The 13227-nt window shown below is 40.2% G+C and overlaps 1 protein-coding gene across 5 annotated transcripts in view; it reads left to right on the top strand.

Moving 5' to 3' along the window:
- Positions 1–13227, top strand: part of zip (myosin heavy chain 10) — a 69588-nt gene that overhangs the window by 23126 nt on the left and 33235 nt on the right. The window lies entirely within an intron of this gene.

Genomic DNA, 13227 nt, shown 5'->3' with positions numbered 1-13227 from the left:
CACTGAATAATCAGTAATGTAATTTATTTAATTTATTTTAGATGTGGATTATATACTATGTATAATTTGAATTATACACCAACAACTTTGGGGGTACAAAGTTGAAGAGAAATTATATCTGGGGGTACGCGAAGACATCTTAGGGGGTACGTGAAATTTAAAAAAAAAAAAATTATTTTATGATAAACACTGAATAATCAGTAATGTAATTTATTTAATTTATTTTAGATGTAGATTATATACTATGTATAAATTGAATTATACACCAACAACTTTGGGGGTACAAAGTTGAAGAGAAATTATATCTGGGGGTACGCGAACAAAAATGGTTGAATACCACTGGTCTAGTAGAAATCTTTCATAGGTGCCGTCATCATGACAGTAATTTAACGTCTACCAGATTATGCGATTCAGCATCCCACAAGACAGTCATCTTCATACTCGTAGTGAGAACCTGGAATCTCAAAGCACATCTACTTCAGAAATCGTAATTACACTGACTGCAATGTCCGTGTGCAAAAGAACTTTATGATTCTTGTTTATATTGAAGCGGTTCTGTAAAAATGTTTTGCTGTGTTAGAGTAGGTTTTTCCAACGTCGCGTTAAAAGTGACGAAAAGCGAACGTTTGCCAACGTTATATGCGACGTACTAAAAAAATTTACTTCCTGTCAAAACTGAGTTCATATGGAGATATATAGCAAGTTATGTTCCAAGCAATTTTTTCGAAATCTAAGATTTTGCGAGTTTATGTTACTGATAAAGATCGAAATCTGTATTTCGGAGCTACGGGGTTCGAATCACGGTTGAGATACCGGCCATCCTGATTGAGTTTAACCCTTTGAAGCCGAAGATCGTCTGAATATTATTTAATAATTCAGCCCGTACCGCGAAGAAAACACTACACCTCACCATTACGAAAATCAGCTGGTTAACCCTTTGAAGCCGAAGCTCGTCTTCATAATATTTACGAATCCAGACCGTACCGCGAAGAAAACACTTCACTTAACCATTAGAAGTCGAATCGAACATCCCGGTCAAAGCCTTAAGGACGTTCCTCAGTCTGTAGGTATTGGTAGGATACGTCGACGTAGACCGTCTGTTGTCATATTCCTGCCCACTCATTGTTCATGATACTTCCATCTCATTCAACCCAATTAGCCTCTGCACGTGAAACTAGTTTAGTTGCAATGCAGTTTAGTTGTCTTTTCCTGTAGGCGTCGGCGTTGTACAATTAAGATCTTGAATCCTGTAGGTAAGTATAAAAACGCCAAGATTCAACTGGTTCTTACTCCCCGCAACCACGCAGTGTAGAGATCGTACTCTTACTGCAATAGGGACGAATCTGTGCGTTCCACGTCCGCTAGAAGTAAAATTCAATGCGATCGGAGAGGTTGAGAGGATAGCAGATAGGGAAACTCACACTTTTCGTGATATAAATATTATTTTCCAGTAGAAGTACGTTATAGCTCGCTTTCTTAGATTTTATGTTGGTATGTCTTTGGTTTAGGTAATACGAGGCGCGTCCACAAAGTAAGTTTCCCACTCGTCCCACAGCTAGCAAACCTTATATTGCGCGAAGCGACTGTGCGTACGTGATAGAGCAATGACGTAGCATGGCGCATGCACTAACGGCACTTCCCGCGTTCTCACAGTAGCATCGTTGCAGCTGTTGAAGATGGAGGTTCTTATTCCAGCTCCCGCCGACTGTGAAGTGCGGTCAGTGATAACGCTAGGCCGCACACGGCTCGACGGACAGCGAGTCTCCTGCAGGAGTTCAGCTGGGAGGTGTTTAATCATTCACCCTACAGCCCGGACCTCGCTCCCAGTGATTTCCATCTTTTCCTACACCTCAAGAAATTCCTGTCCGGTCAGCGTCGGCGTTTTGAGAATGACAGAGAGGCGGAGATGGTTGTCACACAGTGGTTCCAATCCCAGGCGGCAGACTTCTACGACACAGGTATTCAAAAGTTGGTCCCACGGTATGACAAATGTCTCGATTCCGGTGGCGAATATGTTGAAAAATAGCTGGACACTTGCTGTATTTGTTGCAATAAATATTTCCATGAAATTGTGTTTTGTTTCTGTAAACGGCCCCAGGGAAACTTACATTGAGAACGCGCCTCGTGTATGCATTTGTCTTATTTCTGCTGTCATGCTAGTGAGTAGGCGAAACGCACAGTCTGGTTCCGGTTACCGTAATTGAATTACACATTAGGTGGAGTAGTCGCGACTTTTGACGTCTCGTTAATTAGTTTGAATCCTGTTTTAAAAAAACTGGAAGCATTTTTGTGTCTGAATTAAAGTGACTTAGTAGATGGAATGCTCCGCGTGAGGTCTGTTGGTCCAAACGCGCTGTTGCATCGTTTTAAACTTTTTTTTTGAGGATTGATATAGAATATTTGTAATTGAAACCAAGTTAAATGTTGCATTTAAATGCGTATTGCTTTCATTAAACACCGTGAAGTTTTATATTTGCCTTGGAGATACTACGGACTTGTTTTCTGACGAGTTCTTTGAACTTGATAGTCTTGTTTGTTGCTGGAACGTGTGGCTCTGTAGCTGTTTGCAGACAGTTATCAGGGAAGTTTAATGAATGCGATATTTGAACTGACAGGATCTCCTGTTTTAAAACCTATGTGATGTATATATAGCAATGGGCAACTTTTTTTAAGCCAGAATAAATGGTGTGATTGATACCACTGGACTGTGGGAGAAAGCACGTGCTGTTTCGTATCTGTGGTACTGTACGCGATGTCCAAAGTTCTTTTGTTCCTTTGTGGTAACTATATTTACCACCACCTTTTACTTTGAGCGACAGGGAGGTGACGAAGTAACAGACAATTGGATAAATACGTCGCCCAGAGGAAACATAACACGTCTCTTTTGTCAATATCAAGTGTGTAATGTTTAAGTAAATAATTGACGTTTACAGCAGGAATATTACGAAGCCCGTAAATACAAATTTCAGGCACGCACCTCTGAAACGTCGGTAAACTTCAACGCGATATCACATTTGTGTAAATTCTGGTGTAGAATAGGGGGGAGGGGGGGAATTGATAATGCAGGTGGAACATTGCTTTTGTCTTTAAAGTCTTAAACATATGCATGGGGTAAGACTGTGTAGTCATTATAAGAGCTTCATAATTTGTAGAGTGCGCTAGATAATGATGAAAATCATAAAAACGTCGGTGGATGAAGTGGGCTGGACATTTTCGAATGGGAGACACGATAAATGCGCGCATTTTTCGTAGCTGCGTGCTTTATTTCGCGTTGAGCAGGAGAGAGCGCGTTGGACTAAGGAAGGCTATGAAGAACTTAGGGTATATCATGCCCGAGGATCGAACTCTGAACTTCCAGTACACGAAGCAGGAAGTGTTAAGTAGCTAATCGCGACATTCGATCGTGGGTTGGGCAAAACACTTATCGGGATGCTGACCTTGAGCAGTTCATGCGTTTATTCGTTTACGTTCGACAATATCCGAGTGGAATAATAACCGTTTCATCGACGTCTCGCGAGTGAGATGACTGGACATCCCTGTGTGAAACAATAGAGTACTGAAAATATTACAGAGGAACGAGTCCTTCCGTTAGCACGTGACGGTATTGCGAAATTCCTTTGCACCGTACGTACAAGTAGCATTTTGCCTAATCCTTTCCAACTTTTCACAGGCAGTTGTCGTTTTGCTTCTGGAAACAAATGATTCGATTCATTTGAAGCCTATAAGAAGATGAAATTACCCATCTGCTGTCTGTACGGCGTGATGCGTAATTAATAATTGCAGGGACATCTACACCATTTGTCCTGTCGCCACAGTAGCGAACCCTTCTCATATGTAGATGACCATTTTGGCTTTGTGGTTAATTATTAAGGGTTGAGTACTCGGTATTGTTAACGAATTTTGGGTATTTCTTACTGAGAAGACGTTACAGCATTAGATTAAAGCAGTGGTATTTAACCTGGGGTACGCGAAGACGTCTTAGGGGGTATGTGAAATTTAAAAGATATATTATTTTATGGTAAACACTGAATAATCAGTAATTTAATTTATTTTAGATGTAGATTATATACTATGTATAACTTGAATTATACACCAACAACTTTGGGGGTACAAAGTTTAAGAGAAATTATATCTGGGGGTACGCGAAGACATCTTAGGGGGTACGTGAAATTTAAAAGATATATTATTTTATGCTAAACACTAAATAATCAGTAATGTAATTTATTTAATTTATTTTAGATGTAGATTATATACTATGTATAACTTTAATTATGCACCAACAACTTTGGGGGTACAAAGTTGAAGAGAAATTATATCTGGGGGTACGCGAACAAAAAATGGTCGAATACCACTGGATTAAAGGACTGTGCTCGTGCAGATGGTAGACGCAGCGTGAAATATCTGGCGTTTTTCATTGAAAATAGTTGTTGCCCAGTCTAGGGCATTTTAAGATATCCTCTCTCTAGCAGGGGGTTTCGACATGTCCGTCTGAGTCTAGCCATCGATACGTGGAATTAGGCATAAGAATTTCATAGTAGACACTCAGAGACTTGCCAGTTATGCAATTTTCATTGGCTCTTGATTGGGATAAAATTTGAGGTGACGTGTCATTTGTGTAGGTACAAAGGTCATTGTCATTGTCCTGTCGCAGATTCTGCGTGCTGTAAGAGCGAAGGGTCCCATCTGCAGTTAGAAGTCTTCTGTTATAGTACCCTCAGAAGTTCGTTCTTTTCATGATCTTAAAACCTGTAGCAGGAAACAAAAGTTACATCAACGAACTACTTTTTCGACTATTATTGGTTATTTATTAACTTTACCTTGCCAAATTCTTTCATGAGTTTGCCAGGAACTTTCGTAGGAGTTACTTGTTCATGGGTGAATAGGTTACAGAGAGTACCTAAATGCGAATGGCTGTTTTGGGTTTGGTGTTTAACGACGCAGTCTACTATATAAATAGCATGGGAGTGTTTATCGTTTAAGCCATTACGCCAGGGTTGAACAACTTTTTAAGGGATACTTTACCTAAATGCTCTTGCGAGTTGTATTGATAACGCGTTTTTACTGGATTATTTTGTGACCTGTATAAGCAGCTAAGGTTATGTAGTCTTTACAGAAGGCTTGGGAACAGAATTATTTGTGAATTTTACCAGGGATTTTGGAATTGCGTTTTGAGAGAAAAATGCCTCCGGGTATTTTATAACCAGTTATTTGCAACAAATATTTTTAGCCAACTCACCTCATTTCAAACCCACGTAACATCTTGCCCTTTCTCAAGTCACGACCTTTTGTGGAAGGTAAGCATTCCATTGCCAGGAATTATTCTGTTTTTTTTGCATACTAGTTATGGAATACACGTTTTCAGCATGGATACTGTAATTTTAGAACAGTAATTGAGGGAGATTTTTTAACTACAGTTAAACGTTTGTTGCTGGCATTCGTGTTAAGCCGCGTTTATCCTCCTCGTGTGTGTGTGGATTAAAGTTTAGGTACGGAGCACGAATAGATCTGAAATTCTCAGCGTCTTGATTCGTAAGTGTTCCTGTCTAACATCTTTAATTCTTCTACGATATAAAGACGTTTCATAGTACATAGCAATTGTATTTTTGTATTTGTGATTCGTAAGTCAGAAATTTTCAGATCAAGGCGTGTTCCCGAATATTCCACGTTCCGATTTAGACAAATTTTGCAGTGTTTAGAAATAGTTTGACTGTCAGCTACTTTAAGTAGGTCGGTATGTGGTGTTGAAGAAGGAATTCGCAAATATTTACTCCAACGAACTATAGGGTTTGCAGCCATACGTGTTGATTTATGCTTAAAACAAACAGACCTGTCTGAGAGGAACAGAACTTATTAATTTACAGTCACGTACAGCAGAAGGTTGTAGTTTGCGTGGCGAGGGGTTGGAAAAAGTGTGCGTCACACAAGTGGTTTGTAAGATTTTTGCATGTTTAAGTAACTGGTGAGTGTCTGAGATGAAAGATAATGCATGGACTGAGTTTTGCATTAAAGAAGTAATGGTTAATTTAATGAGACTTTTATGCGGAACTACACGTTGACTAAATTGCAGGCGAAGAATTGGTGTGTGGAAGCGAAGTGTGGTAACTGGGACCCGCATTCCTGTACTCGGAATGTGTCATCCCATTCAGCTCGTTGTCATTGTCTCTCGGCGTAAGTACACTCACCGTATGCATTCCTCTCTCACCGGTGCTGATTAATGACCGTTCCATCGTGTTTTTTACCGCTTGAAACTCGAATGACTCACAGTGTTGAGAGTCTTGTGTTCGGATCTGGCCTCTGAAGTCCTGGTTAACATCGACCAGACTACACAGCGCGACAACCCAGAGTAAAAAATCTTCATCGCCCTGATGACGGAGGCAGTATGACTTCCGAAACGTTGGTTAACATCGACCAGACTACACAGCGCAACAACCCAGAAGACAGAAATCTTCATCGCCCTGATAACGGAGGCAGTATGACCTCTGAAACGTTGGTAAACATCGACCAGACTACACAGCGCAACAACCCAGAAGACAGAAATCTTCATCACCCTGATGACGGAGGCAGTATGACCTCCGAAACGTTGGTTATAATCGACCAGACTACACAGCGCAACAACCCAGAAGACAGAAATCTTCATACTCTGATGACGGAGGCAGTATGACCTCTGAAACGTTGGTAAACATCGACCAGACTACACAGCGCAATAACCCAGAAGACGGAAATCTTCATACTCTGATGACGGAGGCAGTATGACCTCTGAAACGTTGGTAAACATCGACCAGACTACACAGCGCAATAACCTAGAAGACAGAAATCTTCATACTCATCTCCCTGATGATGGAGGCAGTATGACCTCTGAAACGTTGGTTAACATCGACCAGACTACACAGCGCAACAACCCAGAAGACAGAAATCTTCATACTGGTAAATAGGTCCCAGTGGCGTGATTTTGTGAACTACGTATTAAAAAGTTCGGGTTCCATATTTAAGACGGGGAATTTCTTGACTTGAGCGACAATCAGCAGCTGAAGATGGACTGTACTTCTACGGAGTCATTTTAGGAATCATGCTAACGAACGGGTTGGAACCTTTTCAACGTCACCCTGATAAAAAGACGTGACAGGAGTTGTAAATACTGACGCTGCTTACAATTGCCTAGTTTTACACATCGCATTCCTGAATGATGTCAACTCTGCTTTTGTAATATCGATGAGATGTTACAAATGACGGGGGATGTGCGCTGTAGTTGAGCCGCCAGTCCTTTGTAGTCCTCCTTTGCCTGGATTAATCGTTAATAATTCAGCGCTACGTAATCGAGTATAGGAACAAGAAACAACTTTACTGCAGGTCATGGATCAGATGAGCACACAAATCAAACATATGGCGAGCATTATGATAGATAAAAGTCTGGAATTTATTATATTTCATGCCTTTTAGCGTCTTGGAAGCCGGCATGAATGTCTGCGGTCGTTTATTTCACTTTTAAGACTCTCCTGTCCTGTTTTTGTCGCCATCCGTGGTATGTTTTGACATTTAGTGAGGCTGCAACCCCGTGATGAATTCCAACCGTGACGTTCTATTCCACGAATGAAGTAGCCCTTGATTATACAGAACGCAGTAATGGCCTCGCAGTTGTCTGTTTAAAATGGCAATCACTGCCATTACACTTGTAGGGTCTCATCATTTAATGTAATGAAGCTAATTCATTGGTACAAGGGGTAGGAAGTAAAATGATACTTTCGAGGAGCGTAGGCCAGAGTCGTGGCCGAGTGGATAGCATTCCTGAGGACTCCGGCTAAAGTCTCTTGAGACCTTGAATGAAATTTGATTTTTTCATCAGTGTCTACGGACTAGTTCAGTTATAGAACCCCATTTTCTTTCCACGTCATTTTTTATTGAACGCTGTACCATCGACGCTGAGTTAATCTGAGCTACTGACAGTGTCGTTAAATAAACTTATTTATTTAGTGTTCTGTCTGACGACAGGTCCATATGAACAGGATCCTTCCATCCTTTTCTCGGACTGGGACCTGTTCATATACGTTCTTGGCAGATGATCCAGAAGTGGTTTGCCATTGCCTTCTTCTGTGTGTGAATGGAGTAATTGTTGGGATGCCACGGAGGAAAACTCCGTGTTGCCTAGACCACGGCCTTGCCCAACACAAGTTATAAATTCGGGCACCGCCGGGAATCGAACCCGAGACCCCAGGATTGGTGGTGCAGGTAACACACTTGGTAGTCGGGGAAACTTGAGGGGAAGGGGCTTCTAAAATATTAGGCGTAAGTGGGGGACGATATCAAATTGATATTAAATTAATATAATCTTGTGGGTATGAATTGAATTCAATTGACTCAGGGTCCAGAGGTAGGCTCATGTGAACGCGGCAATGAATCTGAAGAGGTCTGTTCGATTGAGTGGTTAATATTTGATTAGCGAACAGTGATGGTTGTAGCGTAATTAGATTCTGTGAAAAGTGGGACTAATGAGAATTAAATCTTGGGCATATGTGCGTGGTTGACATTCTGCCACGGTCACTGATCGGTTTTATGTTGCCTCAGGTAGGCATAATTAGAATCTATTGTTAGGTGACCCTCGATAGCTCACGTCGACCGTTCCCGGAGGTGGGTAACCTTTACTACACGAGGGTCTGACTTGAGACAGCTCTCTGTTCGGGCCCCAAGCCAAATAATTACATTTATATCATCAGCTTTTACGAAGTACGTATTTTGGACTGTTACGATTCAGAATTAAACTGGAGGTTTGTGATTTTTTATTGTGTTCAGTGTTTACCAAACTGTATTCCACGGGATCCTGGGTTTTCTGCGAAGAAGGTTCGATGCCAATAGTTCCTTCTGATGCCCCTCTAAAATACTAAAATAGTATTTAGCAACAAACACACTCGCTACAGTAGTCTAGGTTGTATGTAATTGGAATGTACAATACATTTTAAGCAAAGCTGGGTACAATTTAAACTGTTTGAATTTGGCATTTTCTCCAATTGATATCGTGTCTCTTCCAACAGTCGATCTGTAGTATTCAGCTGTTTGTTTACACGTCCAGTATCTCGCTTAATTTTAACCGGGTTGTAGAATAAAAAAAGAAAACACTTTATTTAAAAGTAAAAACTAATACATTTCAAATGTATTTGTGTGGGTACAGAGTGTAACGACTGACATCTGCTTCTGACAGCGAAAGAGGGATGTTTCCACAAGGTGGAAATGATAATTGAGTATACTTGGGTGTTGGATCTCTGAGTGGAGAATTGACTCGACCTTGAAACTGTAACGTATTTTGGGCGCTGCCCTAAAAACATTGCCCCCTAACCACACATGTTCCCGCATATTAGAACAGCTGTGCGACTGCGCAGATGAGTTTTTCTGGTTGAAGGTGGAGTCGATTCTTCGCGCAGACTTGACAATGTGAAGTAAACTAGAAACATTTCCTCCTTTCGCTGTCATGTAAACGTGGCAACTTTTACACAGTTTATATTGCGAAGAAAGTTTCTCTGCAACGGTTCGTCCTATTAATAAAAAAAGTACCAAACTTGTTATCGGAAACATGACAATTTTTTCCTGTATTTTTCGTATTTTGCCAAATAACGGAGTTTTCCAATTGTCTGGAACTTATGGGACATTCTGTGTATAACTGGACGTACATCCTTTTAACGTGGCTTAGGTCAACTTGTTGAGAGAGGCCATTAACGGATGGGTTGTGCTCGACGGGATCGTGTTGGAAAAGAAGTGTGCTGCAATACCACGATATGCGATGCCCGAGGCAGTATGCGCGTGGGCATAGAGTGTCAGAATGAACTTATTTTTACGGGAGGGCTGCTGTAGTAGCAAGGCCAAGGACTGCAACTTCTCAGAACTTAACTACCAGTACGCGAGGATGTTTTGTGTATCTAAACTTAATTCCTTAACTTCGCCATTCGATCTTTTACGTCAGGATGGTCAAACGTTGTTCTTCCTTAGGACCAAGGATAGTTTTCCCTTTTGACCCAAGGGCCAAGAAACTGCTCCTGGCTCTACTTTTAAACGTACCCAAATTTAATCACTTTAAACAGTACTTATTCACAAATGTCCACCATGGTATATGTTGAAATATAAATTTTATTGAAATTACAGACAGAATTTACAGCACGGTTTTGTGCACTGCAAATTGTTTTGTGGGTGTCTTGGTGGTGGACATTTTACGCATTTAATATCTTAATAGGCTGCTGGATCTTAGAAGCTGTAAGCTCATCTGTACCCAGAATCGATATATGAGAAAGAGTTTTATCACATGCAATTCCTAATTACCTTGTTCTTCTACAGTGGTGACGTTATTGATTATGGCGTAGTAGCTAAGAGATTAAACCGTTATTAAGAGAGTGTTTTATTGGCTGTGAGAGTATGTAAAATTGTTCGTCACAATTCCCCTAACCTATTCCGGTTCATAATTCTTAAAGTATGAATCCTTGTATGAATGATAGAGCTCCATAAACAGAGGGATCAACCCTTCGCTACCCTTTTCCATACGCTGGACAAGAGGCATGGAAAAAATAACTTCCTGTGTTCTTCCCTCGCGGTGAGAGAACAAGTTTCAGACACATACAAAACGGTAGGTAAAATTCTAGCTCTGAATGTTGTAATCATTAGGTTTCTAGGTAGCACGCGGAAGATAAAAATTTCGACCCATATCGATATCTACGCTTAACGACAATTGTATGGTCGGCGCATCGTGTTATCGATATGGAAGCGATTTTCGATTGCATAGAATCATTACATTCTGCAAAGAGATGAGTTATAAGTCAAGTTCTCTGCATCCGGCTGGATCTGTGAACAGACCGCCATTGAAGATGGCGGCTTATTTCCGAGTCGAGCCGAGCTAAAATACCAGACAACCAGCTGGTTGCACAAAACTGACTTTTTCTGTGAAACATAAGCGCCGAGAACTGGTCTTTTAATTACAAAGAAAATCTCATCGATATTAACAAAAGTGGAATTGTCATCGTTGAGGAATGTGATGCGCGAGACTATTTAATTGTAGGTTTTTGTATCAGGATGGAGATGGTGAAACACGCCACTATTTATACCGTTAATGTTACAAGTAAAAGGTGAGATTACAGGTTTTCGCGACGGCAAACATGAAGATGACCGGCTTCTGGGATTTTAAGCCGTGGGCGTGTTTCTGCGAGACTACATCGTGTACGTAATATTAGTATGCCCTGTGCCTATTCTGTTTAAAACAGCTGGCGAATCGTTCCTGTGGAAGGTCGGCCATGTTGTATTCTCGTTAATACAATTAACGTTATTTATGGGCCACCATATGTAGTGTCATGTTATACACAAACATGATTCACACGCGTTGGAAACTCAAGACAATAAGATGCTTCTGTTTAGGCTTGAAACATCATCATTTATTCAATTAGTGGAGAACGACTATTTAGTATAGAAAATTCAAAGCGGAATTATCCCTTCCACGAAAACGTGTATTTAAATCGATAATAATCGATAATTCAGTAATCGAGTGATTTTTTTTTAACCCCGAGTAGCCAAATTGGAACTAACGCCACTAGGCATTGGTGGCACACGATATTCGGAAGTCCCGAGTTCAGATATCGGCCCAGAGACCTGCTGTTCAATTTCATCGTGGTTTTCTTAGTTACTCCTTGGAAATTCTGTTATAGTAGTTGATAATCCCTGCACCCACCCTAATTTATCTTTCATAATCGTCATTTCCTTTGTCCACGCTGTGGAGATATATTTTAATTAAATTTATATGAACAAACCGAAAAACTAAAGCTGGCTGTATTTTGGGTTGTAGCGACGTGTAGTAATGTAGAAGCTAATGGTTGGACATCAGAAATTGCACCTGGTGAATGAACTCGCTTCTTTTTCTACTCTCACGTGTTTCCTTTCTGTGAGCGTTCAACTCGAGGACCACAGGTGTTGGGTTTTATTTTAAAATATATGTGTAACCTCCTCTAGTTGAGCAGGTCTTTCTTATGAGTCACATTCTGGGACACTGAAAAGGGGAGAAAACGTTAACTGTATAGCGGGATGATGATTCACTTGGTGCAGACACGTGAACCGTCGATTAACAGTGCTTTGCTGACTGTACAATGCGTTGTGACAGGTATCGTCAGCATGCCGCTGTAAATTTTTAGCGTTAACATTTCAAACATAAGTGGATTTTTAGAGATCCTGCATTAACGTGCTTAATTATATAAATCTTTTGTGATAAGACCTTTGTTTGTGAAAGAGGATGTCCTCTGGTAGGAAGTTGTGGCCAGTGAAGTCATAGGCCTCTGCTGATAATAGTTAAAACAGTAGATTTCTTTTAACAAAGAAATGGTTTTCCCATTTGCATATTTTCTACAGTATGAAAATGAGAATTGTATGAAGCTATAATTTGAAATACACGTTCATTTTATTATGCTAAATCATTAAGAAGCGACGTGTAACATGGAACTGATTGAAGACAGCGTTCAGACAGTTTAGTAAGTGCTTCATATGATGATCGCTCAAGCCGTCTTCTGAGTTGTAGTATGGTAGAACTTTACCAATGTTTCGGATGTCCTTGCTGCCTCCATAATCTGATCGATGAGTCATCGCCCTAGAAGACTCACATTTAAGAAAGTTAGACCATTCAATCACATTAACTACATTTCTCTCTCATTCGTAATTTGTACGGTGTTTTAAAAATGTTTTTAAACCATTGTAGTCTGTACCAGGAACATATTTCAAAGATTTATCTACGGATAGTTGTGTTTCTTTATGGTTTTTTGTATTTAGGTCAGCAATGAAGCGTGTAGTGGTTCTTACCTAAAAAGGAGTTGGTAATGGAATTAAGGAACTGGAATTAGTTTGTTGTATGTCAGAAGAATGTAGTGGTTTTGTAAGAGAGTGCTTTGCCATGCTGTTACAAAATGTAATGCCTTTGGTACCGCTGTGTACTACGACCATTTACTTTGCTTAAAATATCGTATTATGATAGAACTTTATAAAATATACATTTTTTTGTATTTTGTTGGAAATGTAAGATGACAGTACTGTTTAAATTGTACTCTGGCAGTATGAATAAAGATTCAACACTGTTTACACCATAATTTACTAGTCCAATTCAATTTATTACCTAAGATCCAAATTAATGTTATCCTTTTATTGGGACTCCGTGTGACTCTTTGCGTCTTGTTTACATTATTCAGTCTTCCTGCCTAGATCATTTGATGTAACCCATTGACT

Source organism: Zootermopsis nevadensis, unplaced genomic scaffold, assembly GCF_977971745.1.
Source record: "Zootermopsis nevadensis isolate Lab colony 2312 unplaced genomic scaffold, Znev_1.0 Znev_ptg000016l, whole genome shotgun sequence".
NCBI classification, from domain to species: Eukaryota; Metazoa; Arthropoda; class Insecta; order Blattodea; family Termopsidae; genus Zootermopsis; species Zootermopsis nevadensis.
This window is presented reverse-complemented; position numbering and strand designations above follow the sequence as displayed.